This window comes from Heterodontus francisci, chromosome 4, assembly GCF_036365525.1.
Source record: "Heterodontus francisci isolate sHetFra1 chromosome 4, sHetFra1.hap1, whole genome shotgun sequence".
Classification (NCBI taxonomy): Eukaryota; Metazoa; Chordata; class Chondrichthyes; order Heterodontiformes; family Heterodontidae; genus Heterodontus; species Heterodontus francisci.
In genome coordinates, this window is record NC_090374.1 from 37358086 (window position 1) to 37373743 (window position 15658).

Genomic DNA, 15658 nt, shown 5'->3' on the forward strand with positions numbered 1-15658 from the left:
GCTTTTAAAATCCAGCCCACTGTCTTTTGAATGAGACTTTAAACTATGGTCCCAGTCTGCCCTTTCAGGTGAGGGTAAAAGATTTCATTGCACTGTCTTCAATAAGAGCAGGGGAGTTCTCCCAGTGTCCAAGCCAATATTTATGCCTCAACCAATGCCAACAAACCAGTTTAAGCTTTGCTGTTTGTGGGACATTGCTGTGCGCAACTTTGCTGCAGGGTGTACTACATTACTACAGTGTCTACACTTCAAAAGTACTTCATTGGTTGTAAAGCGCTTTGGGACATCCTGAGATTGTGAAAGGTACTAGTTCTTTACTGCATAAAGAGTTTCTATTCTGCCTAAATACATATCATTTTGTCGTAACTGCCAAACATTTTGATTACGTTAGTGATCAATAAACCATGCAGTATATACACAAAAATAAAATGCATTTTGATAGGATTTTTTTTTTTCAAAAAAGCTTGAGCATCAGATCCTCACTGAGACAGACAAATTATCCTGAAGAGACTTTCCTCAAAACAATCAAGGAAGTGTCCCTTAGTATTGTCCATTTGACCAGTGTAGCAATGACTACTACATTATAAAGTCCATCATTACTTTATGTTCAAAACTAAGAGGAAAATAAATATTTAGCTGGAATTGAAGCAGAGCTCAAACCACCAAAGACAAGGTCCAGTGGCACAACACACTGTCTTGTGGTGGCAGCGATCTGGAATGGACTTTCAAAATGGACTTCCTTGGGCTGAAAGCCCGCAGCTGTTGTGTTGGAGTCCCACTGCACTCTGGCAGGAGTCCAGAACAACTGCAAACAGCACCTTATAGAGTGTCTTTAAGATCGTAAAATGTCTGAATCCACCAGGACCTAGACACACCATGTCCTGACAGTGAGGTGGCTTTTCCAGGTTGGCTTTGTGAGAGTGCAGACAACTGTCATCACTACAAGGCCCATCTACAGAAGTGGGGGTAAAGATGCCTCTGTCAGGTCTCTGGAGTAGGATTCGCATAGAGATCCAACTGGGTGAGAAAGGGGTCTCGGGCTCCCCTCTGGCCCCTTGCCTGGTTTGGCCGTAACAGGGTTTAACTTTTAAACACAGTGTGTTCAGCTTCACCTCAGTGAGTCCATGCTCACAGCCCTCTAATTGTAATTGCAAAATGAACCAACTGGACAGTTTTTCTTAGGTTTAAACAAGAAAGATGCACGTTTATTAGCCTTAACACTCTAACTCAGTTAAAATTACTAAAAATACACAACACAACTACACTAGCATGCATCCGAGATAAACACTCAGACAAATAGATACAGAGGAAGAGAAAGAATTAAAAGGGGAGGGTTTGGAGTCGTGAATGGAATTCAGTTACTGTCTTTAGTTTTGCTGTAGTGTCCTTGATTGGAGTTGAAGTCTTGCAGTTCTTGCTGGGGCCCAGTGCACACTTTCAAACTTGTTTCTCTGGTGCCAGAAGGCTGAAGAGGTCCTTTGGCTGGAGGCTGGAGCTGCTTCCATGGGTCCCTGGGACTTTGCTTGAGAGAGAGAGACAGAGAGAGAGGTGCTTTCTTCTTGAAGTTCAATTGCAGTCTGCCTTTGCTGTGTGGCACAATTCAAAAAATCCCCAGGTTGGCCAGCAGGTTAGTCATGTGACCAGCTCTTTGTTTGAAACAGCATCGTCTGTGACGATTGTTGATTTCAAAAGTTCTCCAGTCACACTCAGTGAGGGGTTGGAGATTTGTCTCTTCCAAAGTCAGTGGCTCTCAATGTCTTTTCACCACTATTGACAAAACCCATCTCACTAATTGAATCAGTGAGCACTCCCATTGTCTGTCTATGTAATTGTCTTTCGGAATGCAAATGTGTAACCAGGTTTTAGCTGTTCAGCTCTGTGGTCCTTTTAAACAAGTTATGTTCAATGTCCAGTAACAAGGGTTCAAGCAGCATTCCCTATGACAAAATTAATATGTTTCAATTTGGCCGGTGTGGATTCCGTCAAATAGCTAAATCAACTCTCTCCAGATGTATATTGCCAACAGGGTGATTTGGGGACCACCTGAGTGTCCAGCCCTGGATTGGGGCCTTGGACAACAAAAATTCTGGACAAAAATTTTTCTTGAAAATATTGCTGGTTCACTGATTGAGGCAGCCTTTTCCCATTCCCCAAGATGAACCCATCAAACTCTGCTCAACCAAAAGACTTGCACAAAAATTTCCAGCCATCTCTGTTTCTGAAGCACCCCAAACTCACAAAGATCTACTGCCCCTCCCTGTGCCCCATTGTCATAGCCCTGTAGTTTTTTTTCTGGGAATATGCAGTTTGCCTTTAAGGCTTGCAAGAGATCAGTATTGTTTTAAGAGCCAGCAAGCCTCAGGAGTTATAGGAAGGTGCATTTTCATTGCTTTAGAAACAACCATTTGGAAATGGCGATTCAAAGGGTGCATTCTCATTACCATGGATACAGCCACTGGGATTGAGTATCAAGTGATACATTTCTTACAATTCAATTTTGAACTGAATTTTAGTTGAAGACAGTTTGTTCTAACAGAACACAGGCAGAGGACACACAGACAGACAATTGTGGTTTTTGGCACCTGAAAAAAAGAGCTCGCAACCATTTAAACTGAAGGAATAGGATTTTTGTTTGTTAATTATTATCTCTCAAAATTCTAAAAAGGTCAAGCCAAAACAGAGATCTCTGGTAATTTAAACTAAAGGAAGGGAAGTTAGACTGTGACAATCTTTTATCCCTCAAAAACTCTAAAGTCAGATTTATTCTATTGAAAGTGTTTGTAAGTCATTAATTATTGAAATTCGCTGGAGAAGGAAAGCCTTACCTACTGCTGGAGTTAGACTACGGAGTGTTCTACAGTGGAAGAACCTTTTTTTCACATCAAATGGCTTGAGGACTTCAAGCAACATTCTGTGAGGACTTCAAGCAACATTGGACTGTAAATTTGCAAGAACTCTATTTTTTTCAATTTAAATGTTGTTTATATCTTCATAGTGTTTAAGAATTTAGTTCTTCTAATTAAAGAGTTAATTTATTGATTTAAAAACACCTGGTTTGGTTAGCCTCATTCGGGGGTAAATAGATGATACAATTTGGCTGGCTCTTTCTTTAATTTGGAAAGTTTTCAATTATATGTTCGGCAATCTGTGGAGCGACGGGATTGAATTATCAGTGCGTTTCTCCCACCAAAAATAGAATCGTATGTTTTGATTGGGGGCTTTGACTGGAGTGGTCAGTCGTAACACTATGAACTGCAATTGGGGTCAGCAGCAGAGATCACTTTGCTTTTATTTTGGAAGAGTAAGTACAAAGGTGGTGATTGATGTATGTGACAGTTAATGAGCTGCATCAAACAGTCCAGAATACAGTTTGACATTAAGCTTCCAGGATAGAAAATCCTGGGATTCCACCCGTTGCAGAGCATAAAATGGAGCAAAATGCGGGAATACCCACCCCAAAAGACTACCTTCACCATTTTAATCCACCCCCTCAATGAGGGCATTTATCAATAGTCGTTCCATTGCCAGATTAGAAACAGTAACACCTCAATTCAGGGGGGCTTTACATTTGTGGATTGCACCAGTTTTCCTTATTCAAATGCAATTCAACTCCTTAGTGATTTGTTTAGTGAACTTGAGCTTTTCTGTTAAAGCTGTGTTTAATGTTATGTGGAGTAATGATAATTACCACAAGTGTTAGATTACTGTCCATGGTCCAAAGCCAAACATAGTAAGAAGCAGTAGTTCTGTGGTAACAGTACCCTACACAGGACTATCCAGGCAAAGAAAACTTTGTGTAAGATTGTAAGATCATTAAGAATGTGAAGTAGTTACTCAGACTACATTAGAACTGCAGATGATTTGCTCTAAACCAGAGTCTTTAATCAAGAGCACTTTTCAGAACGTGTCTGGTAAGGCGCTTCACAAGAGATTTGTTAAAAGTAAATGTATTTGAACCTTAAGTCTCTCTGATCATCCACACCATTTACCATTTCCCCATTCAGCATATACTCCAATTTTCTGTTGTTTCTTCCAAAATGTACATACCCAGAATTAAATTGTACTTGCCACCTGTCTGCCCATTTTCTCACCTGTGTCTTCCTAAGTCTTTTGTAGTCCTCCTCACTGCCAAATTTCGAACTTTTGCATTGTAATCAACCTTCAGGAATAAGCTGAAGTCCAAATCATCTATATATAGTTCAAGAACAAAAGTGGGTCTAACACTAATTGTTGGATACTCCAACTGTTGGTATAAGAGGAAATATAGCAGCAAACAGCAGAATAGAAAGTTGGTTAATGGACGGGAAACAGAGGGTGTTGCTTGAACTAAGGAAAGGTTGGTAGTGGAGTACCCAACACTAACTGTCTAAATGCACTGGAGCAAGGGCAGGGGAATCAGAGAACCCAGGAAGCTACTCACACAAGGAGGAGCTTACATCCCAGCTCTGCTGCAGAAGGTTCAGATGATGACTTTTGACAGTCTAGGCTAGGGTTGTCCAACATACGGCCCACGGGCCAGCAACCAGCCCGCCGAAGGTTTCCATCCGGCCCGCGGCTGTAAACTGTACCCAGGGCCATTCGTCATCCTCGTCAGGGGTCCGTGACTGGAGATAAGAAATTTCCACACTGTCAGACTGGCTTTTAAAAAAGATCATAAGTCAGTTTCACAACTGACAGATCCTGACATAGAGAACAGTTTCTGAACTTCGGACAGATTTGGGGTTTTTTTGGATGAGTATAGGAGCACGGATGTCTTACTGCAGCTATACAGGGCCTTGGTGAGACCACATTTTCAAGTATTGTGTGCAGTTTTGGTCTCCTTAGCTGAGGAAGGATGTTCTTGCCATGGAGGGAGTGCAAAGAAGATTTACTAGGCTGATTCCTGGGATGGAAGGATTGATGGATGAGGGGAGATTGGGTCGACTAGGCCTACATTCACTAGAGTTTAGAAGAATAAGCGGGGATCTCATAGAAACCTATAAAATTCTAACACGACTAGACAGGCTAAATGCAGAGAGGATGTTCCCAATGGCTGGGGAGTCCAGAACCAGGGGTCACAGTCTCAGGCTACCGGGTATGCCATTTAGAACCGAGATAAGGAGAAATTCCTTCACTCAGAGGGTGGTGAACCTGTGGAATTCTCTACCGCAGAGGGCAGTGGAGGTCAAATCATTAAATATATTCAAGGAGATAGATATATTTCTTAATGCCAAAAGGATCATGGGATATGGGGAAAAAGCAGGAACAGAGTATTGAATTAGATGATCAGCCATAAGGGCGGAGCAGGCCCGAAGGGCTGAATGGCCTACTCCTGCTCCTATTTTCTATGTTTTTAAAAAACCTCGAATCTGTCCGAAGTTCAGAAACTGCTGTTCCCAATGTCAGGACCTGTCAGCTGCAAACTGATTTGAGACTTTTTTTAAAAACTGAACAACAACCTGCTGAGCATTGCAGCTCTCTACAACTGTCAGTGAGAGACAGAGAGGGAAAGGGGGACAGAGAGATGGGGACAGAGGGAAAGGGGGACAGAGTGAGAGAGATGAAAGGGGGACACAAAGAGGGGGAAAAGAGAGGGAAAGGGGCAGATAGAGAGAGGGGGAATGGGGTCAGAGAGAGCGAGTGGGACAGAGAGAGAATGATCACGATCACTCCTGACAGAATAACATCTATTCAGAATACACCGCATTGCGACAAGGAGTGAGCAAGCAAACATGAACTACTTGTGCAAGCAAAAAAAACCCAGGTATCTCTCTAAATCAGTATCCAACATAGTGAAGAGAAAGTAAGTCAATAAATTAGTCTTCTCATTTAAAGTTTCTTCACAAAAATGCACCTTTGTTGTTTTGATTAATAGTAAGATAAATTTTAATGCCTTTATCTTTACGAAATCATCTCACTGCAGTACCCCACCACCACCACCCCCCCCCCATCCCCCCCACCGACTCCATGTAGGATAAAAATTGTAATGTGGCCCACACGCAAAAAGGTTGGACAACCCTGGTCTAGGGTGCATTTCCTCCTCCCCGGTTGGTTCTAAAGGTTGTCTCCTTTGGAGGACAAAGATATGGAGCTTGCAACAGCAAACCACAACTTCGGAGGCTGCAGACTGCACAACACAACTCTTCCCATATGTTCAAAATACTGAACCTCTGCTTGCGAAGGCCAATGGGTCTGCTCAATCAACACCAGAACCAGCCTGATCTTGCATTTCTCTTTGCCAGCTGGCTGCTGCGCCTTGCCGGCTCCATTGTATTGAGGCCTAAGGCCCAATATCGAGAACCGCTCAGGCCTCACGATTCAGATGCAGGGCCCTCCATCCCCATGGGCCCAAAAATGGATTCGCCAGAATTTCTAGACCATTTCTGCAAACCATGATGGGCAAGATTAATTTTTCCAGAATTAAGTGACGTACTATTAACTGTAGAACTTCATAAGGCAGCATCCATTACTTGCTGATGCATATTCTTTACTGTAAAGGCAGATTTGCTGAGATTAAGAGAAGATATTTAGCTTTCCTCAGTGATTCATGTAAAGAATATATACATTCTCCTGACTGTTTACTCCATAAAGCAAAACAGTGGACTAAGAATAAGAATAAATATATAACCCCTTGAGCCTGCTTCTTTATTCAACAAAATCATAGCTCATCTGCCTCAACTCAACTCTCCCGCCATATCCCTTGATTCCCTGAGAGTCCAAAAATCCTTAGATATCAGCCTTAAATATACTTAACATCTGATCATCCACAGCTCTCTGGGTAGAGTATTCCAAAGATTCACAAACCTCTGAGTGAAGAAATTTCTCCTAAATGGCTGATGCCTTATCCTGTATATTCATGGCCGAAAGGGTATATTTCTTGATTGGGTTTGTTCGATCTGCAGTTAGGTTGGGTGAATCTCATCTGTGTAGGCCTTTGTCTTGGCCAGAGCTTACAAGGTTCTGAGCCCCGACCCAGGGAAATGGGTGGTGCTGGGGGCGCAGATTATTTCAGGAGAAGGCACTGATTCTAAAAGTTGAACCATTCAGATTTGGTGGCAGAATTTGGTCAGTTAGTTTCGCTAACCTGTGATGAGTTAATTGAGATCAGGTTAACAGTAGGCATGCCGAAAATAAGCTTTCCATTTCCCCATGGGGGAATATTAGCCATGATTCCTACTCTCTGATCCCTATTGGAAAATGCATGATTGTGAACACGGTGGGACAGCAGGATTCCACAGAGCTATGAGTTGAATAGCCTGTCAACACTCAATGTCTGGGTTTGATACATGATAAATGGTTAAATGGGTGATGCACCAGTCAATGCCAACTGTGGCCCAGCATCAGTCATTGCTTTTGGAAGAGGAACTTACAGTATAGAATTTACATAGAACTTCATTGAAACTACAACATGGAACCAAGTCTTTCAGCCCAACCGGTCCGTGTTGGTGTTTATCCTCCTTGGTCAGTCGTCTTGATCCCATGAACTTTTTCAGTTCCCAGATCCCTTTATTCCCCCTTTCCTTGAACCTCCTATCTAATCTAGTTTTAAGTGTTGACATGGTCTGTACTTCAATCACGAACAGTGGTTGTGCACTCCACAGCCTCACAACCTTCTGTGTGAAAATGTTTCTTCTGCTCTCTGTCCTGAATCTCTTACATTTAATCTTCTCTATGTCATCTCAGTCTAGACCCCTGAATCACTGGAAACAGTCTGTTTCTATCCATTCTGTTCCATTCCTTAATAATTTTCAACGCCTCTATCTAATTCTGCAATTTCCTTCAGTCTAACAAAAGATGGAAAATAAAACTCTTTCGTGCAGAATTTTGATCAGTTTGAAAATTCCATTGAGAAGCAAGGATGATCCAGCCCACTCACATTGCCACAAAGATTGCATCAATTCTGTCATATTGATAGCCCCTCTAAGGAACAGGACTTAGGAAGTGAAGGAAGGAAAATGGACAGAAAACCTAATGAGGAACTGGTGGAACCCATATGCCAGGCAAACCCAAGTGAATGAAATAAAACATGAAGCAAGGGCACTTAGCCCAAAGAGCCTGAGGTTCTTAACAATCCATGTGCAATTTACATCAGTGCAGACTTTTCCAACTCATTTAACCTTGATTATATGAAGAAAAGAAGGCAGATTTTGAATGTTGTAATTCAGCAATACACTGCAACTCGAGAGCATTGCTTATTACTTGGAGAATTGCTACATTGGGACATTCATTGTTCATGTAGCTCCATAGCAACAAAATAGAAAATACCTGAGATTGTTTTTTTTTATTTTCTCCACTGCTCCCTATTATTGACCTTGCTGATAACTATTCCATGAAATATCAATAATGACAAATCTTCAGCTTCAAGCTGGTTAATAATTCATTGTAGATATTTTCTTTGTTTTTGGTTTCTTGATGCAGTACTAGTGACTGTTTGTTTAATGGGCTTTCCATAGCATTAAATAACAATTCTTGGAAAGTAGAATTTGTGCCTCAAATAAAGTGAGTTTCAAGGGAAAACAGAAAAAAACTTTGCAACCTGTTCAGAGAACGATGTCGATTTATCAGTCTGCCTATTAGAAAAATTGATTATGGAACAAGGGTCAGAGATTCACTGAAGCCTCACCAGGATAGAAACTCATTGATGCTGCACCCATTTTGCAGGCCTAAAACAGGCAACAAGCAAGTGGCATGCGTGCATACATTCCAAGTGGGAACTGCGCCACCCACCATTTTGGTAAAGGCTCCAATATAGGCATCCAGAGCCGATACCAGAAACAGGCGTGAGGACCTTTGCCTATACAAAGTTAGAGAACTCAAGATTGCTTGAGACACCTTTCCCAAAATTGGGTTGCTTTAACCACTGCCGTTGCTGGGCCAGCTGCATTCAGGCAAACCATGTCTACATCTGGTAGCTCTCCTTAAAGGGACCACTGCAAGCTGCCACCAAAGAGATTAGTTTTCTAAAAAACTTCCCTGAATGTGCGGAAACACTAAGTCCCGAAGACCATTGCTGGCTCTCACTCAGCCCCATCCTGATCACCGCCCCTCCCTTCCGATTACCACCTCCCTCACAATCACCTCCTCACCCCTTTCCGATCTCCCGCCCCCTCCAAATCACCAACCTGTTCCTCCTAGGACTTAACTGAATAATACAACTGAGGAGGCAGCCAGCCCAACTTCGTTGTCATGCCACCAATTAGTTGCCTCTGTATGCCTGATTGGCTGATGTAACCCAGTTTTGGGTGGGCTTTGAGCCTCCGGCTTGTGGTGCGCAGCTTCTTTCCAACTCTAGAATCCCCAATGTACTGGCGGATGGATAACAAAGGTGGCATTATGGCATTGTCTAGCAATGCTGCAATTAAATTAGATTCCAATGCGAAACATCTGTTTCCCTTTCATAATATTCTGCCCATTGTAGCATGAAGTCTCCCCACCTGGCTATGCATTTCTACCACCTGCCCTGCCCAGACCGTTGTGGTGGCTGTGTGGTTCTTACCACCAAATCACACATTGTTCTGTCCGCTTACTTCTCTGGCACCTTCTCCTCCTTTGAGCATCTCACTTTGTTCCACCCCACTCACCTCTCATCTAAAATCCTCCTTCTCTGTCGTTCACTGAATTAGCATAAATATTGTTTCACGAAGATACCTTCAGTGCTTTCCTTCCTCTACATCTGCAATGATAGCTTATCCTCGGTGATTTCAATCTCCATCTCAATTCATCATGCTCTCTCTCCTCTGAGTCCACTGCCTTCCCATCCTCCCTTAATTTATTACTGTTTTTGAGGATGTAACTAGTAGGGTAGATAAACTGGAACCAGTAGATGTAGTATACTTGGATTTCCAAAAGGCATTTGATAAGGTGCCACAAAAGGTTAATAAGCAAGATAAGAGTTCATAGACTTGGGGGTAATATATTAGCATGGATGGATTGGTTAATGGACCGGAAGCACAGAGTAGTGTTATGACCAGGTGAGAAAGGTGTCTAGGGGTCCCTCTCAGCCTTCACCTGGTCTTACCGTAACAGGGTTTAATTTTAAACATACCATGTTTTTAGCTCTCCCTTGGTGAATCCTTGTTCACCACTTTCCAATTATAAGGCAAAGAAACCAGCACAAACAGGTTTTCTTAGGTTTAAAGAAGAAAGGTTGAAATTTATTAAACTTAAACTCTAATTCGGTTATTGCCTATGGATACACGATGTGCCCACGCTAGTATGCATACGTGATACACACATGCAAATAGAGATAGAAAAGAGCAGAAGAAAAATAAAGTGGAAAAGTTTGAGGCAATATCTGAAGAGTATTTGTTACAGTTCTTCCAGCTCACTGTAGAGTCCTTGATTGTAGATAGATCTTGCTTTTCATTGGGGCCCAGTTTTCTTCTTAAACCTTGCTCATTGTAGCAGACTCTTCTCTCTTGGGGTTCATGTGTCTTCAGTGGATTCAGAGGCTTGTGAGAAACTGATGGGAGCAGACAGGAGAGATCTTCTCAGTCCAGGAACAAACAGACTTTCTCAGTTCAAACTGTTTGTACAATTCAGAAAAAAAACAGGTTGCCAAGCAGGTTAGCCATATGACTAACTGATCTGACCACGTCTTGGATTGTATCACCTTTGCAGTCTCTGCAATGCTCCTTTTACACACAATCCCTGGTGATCAAGGTCCATTGTGGGTTGAATGTGTCAGGGAATGGTCCTTTGTTCTTCCAATCACTGTCTGTTAATATGCAAATGTCTTTTCCAGCCACGGCTGATCTGTTTAACAAGTCCTTTTCTCACTTCAGTAACAATTCAAAATCAATGTTCATAACAAAATTAATGTGCCTCATTCTTGGCAGGTGGGAGCCTAGCATAACAGTAAGGACATTTTCAATTCAGCTGTCTTTAGCTAGTGGAGTGCCGAAAGGATCAGTGCAGGGGCCTCAGCTATTTACAATCTACATTAATGACTTAGGCGAAGAGACCAAGAGTAATGTATCTAAATTTGCTGACGATACAAAGCTAGATGAGAATGCAAACTATGAGGAGGACATAGAGAGGCTGCAAAGAGATATAGACAGGTTCTGTGAATGAGTCACAAGGTGGCAGATGGCATATAATGTGGGCAAGTGTGAGGTCATTCACTTTGATCGTTAGAATGGAAAAGCAGAATATGTTTTAAAAGGCGTGAAATTGTAAATGTTGATGATCAGAGGGATTTGGGTGTACTCGTAAAAAGAACTAGAAAATCAGTATGCAGGCATACCAAGCAATTCGGAAACCAAATGGCATGTTGGCCTACATTGGAAAGGGATTGGAGTACAGGAATAAAGAAGTCTAACTACAAATGTACAGGGTTTTTGTGAGACCACATCTGGAATACTGTGCACAGTTTTGGTCTCCATATTTAAGGAAGAATATACTTGCATTGGAGGTGGTACAGCAACAGTTCATTAGATTGGATCCTGGGATGAAAGGGTTGTCCTATGAAGAGAGACTGAATAAATTGGGCCTATACTCTCTGGAGTTTAAAAGAATGAGCGGTGATTGTTGTATGTTTGTTTGGTACGCTGCCCCCACCTTTGTTAGTCTAACTTAGAGAGATTCTGTAGTTTAGAGTCATTAGAACATTAATATTTATTATTGTATAATTATGTACATCTTCACACTAGTCTGAGTGACTCCTCCAAAGCCACACTGCATCCAGCTTCAAGTCTCTCTCACATGATCTCTTACATCATCATGGTAGTCTTTCTCTCCTCAGAGTTCAATGCCCTCCTTTCTTCCCTTAATCTCCCCCTCCTCTGCTATCCATATTCACGACTAGTCCCTTGAACTTACCATCTCGCGTGGCTGTGCTACTCCCATTATGTCACTCACAGATAAGGCCATCTCTGATCACTTCCTTGTATTGCTCTCCACCCACACCCTCTTTCCTCCTCCCAACCTTACTTCCTTCTGTGCCTGCCTTGGAAAAATCTCTGTCCCAATTCACATACAACTGAACTTTCAAAATCCCTTTGCTTTTATTTCAAAATCCCTACTGGCAAGCTTTTTGTTTTCCATTTACCACTACACTTCTGCAGCTAGTGATCTGCCTAACCACATCCTCACCTCCACATTTGATGCCCTAGTCTCCATTAAAATCATTACTCTCTCTCACTCTGGCCATTCCCCTGGTACAGCCCTTATCTCCGCTCTCTGAGGTACAAGGGACACAGACTTGAATGGATATGGTGGACAACTAGCTTAGCCATTCATTGCCAGAGCTGGCTGAACCACATAAAACACCATTGGGCCCTGCTCTCATCTACCAAAACTGCTCACTAATCCAGGATTGTCCTGGAATGCGAAGATAAACCCCGGCTTCTTTTCTCTAATGGAAACTGTCTTCTTAAAGTTCTCTATACTGTCTCCTTTACCCTCACTTCCAATAACAAATGGGTGGAGGTCTTGGACTTCTTTGTCACTAGGATTGAGACAATGCATTCAGCTGCCTCTACCACTTCCCGCCCTCCCCTAGCCCACTGGGCCAAACCTCCTCCCTGCTCTAGCCCAGAGCTCTTATCATTCTGTCGAGATACTCCTATCTCCCCTCATGCCCTCTCTGAGTAAATCTTGTACATGAGACCCGCCTCCTGCTCCCTCAACCCTATTCCCATTAAACTAACAACCACCCAACTTCCCTTCTTACCTCCCATTTGTGCTGATAATGCTAACAGTTAGCTCTCCTAAGGTACTGACCCTCTCTCCTTCAAATCTACCATCATCACCCCTCTCCTCATAAAATCAACTGTTGACCCCTCTATCCTTGCAAATTACCACCTCATGTCCAACCTCCCTTTCCTCTCCAAAGACCTTGAACATGCTGTCATTTCATAAGTCTGTGCCCATCTTAGCTGGCACTCCATATTTGAATCCCTTCAATCCCTGCCACAGTACTGAAATGACTTAACAGCAGGAAGGATGTTCCCGCTGGGACGGCGCAGTGGTTAGCACCGCAGTCTCACAGCTCCAGCGACCTGGGTTCGATTCTGGGTACTGCCTGTGCGGAGTTTGCAAGTTCTCCCTATGACTGTGTGGGTTTCTGCCGGGTGCTCCGGTTTCCTCCCACAGCCAAAGACTTGCAGGTCGATAGGTAAATTGGCCATTGTAAATTGCCCCGAGTGTAGGTAGGGGAATTGAGGGGATGTGGTAGGGAATATGGGATGAGTATAAATGGGTGGTTGTTGGTCGGCACAGACTCGGTGGGCCGAAGGGTCTGTTTCAGTGCTGTATCTCTAAATATAAAATAAAAAAGATATGAACCAGGGGTCATAGTCTAAGAATATGGGGTAAACCTTTCAGGACTGCGATGAGGAGAAATTTCTTGACCCAGAGAGTGGTGAGCCTGTGGAATTCACTACCACAGAAAGCAGTTGAGGCCAAAACATTGTATGTTTTCAAGAAGGAGTTAGATATAGCTCTTGGGTCTAAAGGGATCAAAGGGTATGGGGCGAAAGCGGGAACAGGCTACTGAGTTGGATGATCAGCCATGATCATAATGAATGGCGGAGCAGGTTCGAAGGGCCGAATGGCCTACTCCTGCTCCTATTTTCTATATTTAACAAAGTCACAAATGGCATCCTATGTGACTGTGACAAAGGTAAACTATCCCTCCTCATCCCTCTCAACCTGTTTTGCAGCCTTTGACATGGTTGACCACACAATCAACCTCCAACTGGGCGGGACAGCACTCATCTGGTTCCACTCTTAGCTATCTAATCATAGCCAGACAATCGCCATCAATGGCTTCTCTTTCCATTCCCGCATCATTACCTCTGATGTCCCCAAGGATCTATTCTTAGCTCCCTCCTATTTCGCATCTACATGCTGCCCTCAGTGACATCATCCAAAAACACAACATCAGTTTCTACATGTTTGCTGATGGCACCCAGCTTTACCTCACCACTGACTCCATTGTCTCTAAACTGATCAGACTGTTTTTCAGACATCCAATATCAGATGAACAGTAATTTCTTCTATCTAAATATTGGGAAGACCGAAGCGATTGTCCTTGGTCTCCAGCACAAACTCTGTTCTCAGCGACCGACTCCATTCTTCTCCCTGGCAACTGTCTAAGGCTGAACTAGATGGTTCGCAACTTTGTTGGCATATTTGACCCTCAGATGAGCTTCTGTCCACATATCCATGCCTTTGCTAAAACCGCCTATTTCCACCTCTATAGCATTGCCCAATTCGCAGCTCACCTGTTGCTGAAATCCTCATTCATGTCTTTGTTACCTCGAGGTAGACTATTCCAAATCACTCCTGGCCAGCCTCCAACTTTCTACCCTCCATTAATTTGAGGTCATCCGGAACTTTGCTGCCCATGTCCTAATTCACAGCAAGTCTTGCTCACCCATCACTCCTGTGCTCACTGATTCACATTGGTTCCCAGTTAACCATCCATATGAACATACGAACTAGGAGCAGGAGTAGGATATTTGGCCCTCGAGCCTGCTCCGCCATTCATTATGATCATGGCATGTAACATCATGAAAAAAATTCTGCTCATCTCTGTCTTAAATGTAAGACCCCTTATTTTTAAACTCCTCCTAGTTTTAGCCTCTCCCACAAGCGAGATCAACATCCACCCTGTTCAAGTCCCCTCAGGATCTTCTATATTACAATAGGAACAACTCTCATCCTTCTAAACTCCGATGAATACAGACCTAACCTTTTCAACTTTTCCTCATAAGATAACCCTCTCATCCCAAGAATCAGCTGAGTGAACCTTTTCAAAATTGCTTCCAATACAATGATATCCTTTCTTAAAGAGACGAAAACTGTACACAATACTCTAGATGTGGTCTCACCAATACCCTGTATAACTGTAGCAAAATATCTCTACTTTTATATTCCATTCCCCTTGCAATAAACGTCAACATTGCATTTGCCTTCTTAATCACTTGCTGTACCTGCATACTATTTTTTGTGTTTTGTGTACTAGGACACTAAGATCTCACTGCAATCTCTCCATTTAAATAATATGTTGCTTTTCTATTTTTCCAGCCAAAGTGGACAAGTTCACACTTTCCCACATTATACTCCATCTGCCGAATCTTTGCCCATTCACTTAACCTATCTATATCCCTTTGCAGACTTCTTATGTCTTCTTAACAACTTACTCTCCTACCTATCTTTGTGTCATCAGCAAATTTAGCAATGATACATTCTGTCCCTTCATTCAAGTCATTGATATAAATTGTAAATAGTTGAGACCCCAGCACTGATATCTGTCACACTCCACTCGTCACAGCTTGCCAACCTGGAAATGACAGATTTATGCCTACTCTCTGTTTCCTCTTAGCTACCAATCATCTATCCATGCTAATATGTTGCCCCTTATACCATAGGGGCTCTTATTTTGTTTAGTAACCTTTGATGTGGTGCCTTGTCAAATGCTTTCTGGAAATCCAAGTACAGCACATCCACAGGTTCCCCTTTATCTACTAAATTAAAAGCAACATACTGCAGATGCTGGAAATCTGAAAAAAAACAAGAAATGCTGGAATCACTCAGCAGGTCTGGCAGCATCTGTGGAAAGAGAAGCAGAGTTAACGTTTCAGGTCAGTGACCCTTCTTCGGATCTTCGGAACGAGTTCCGAAGAAGGGTCACTGACCCGAAACGTTAACTCTGCTTCTCTTTCCACAGATG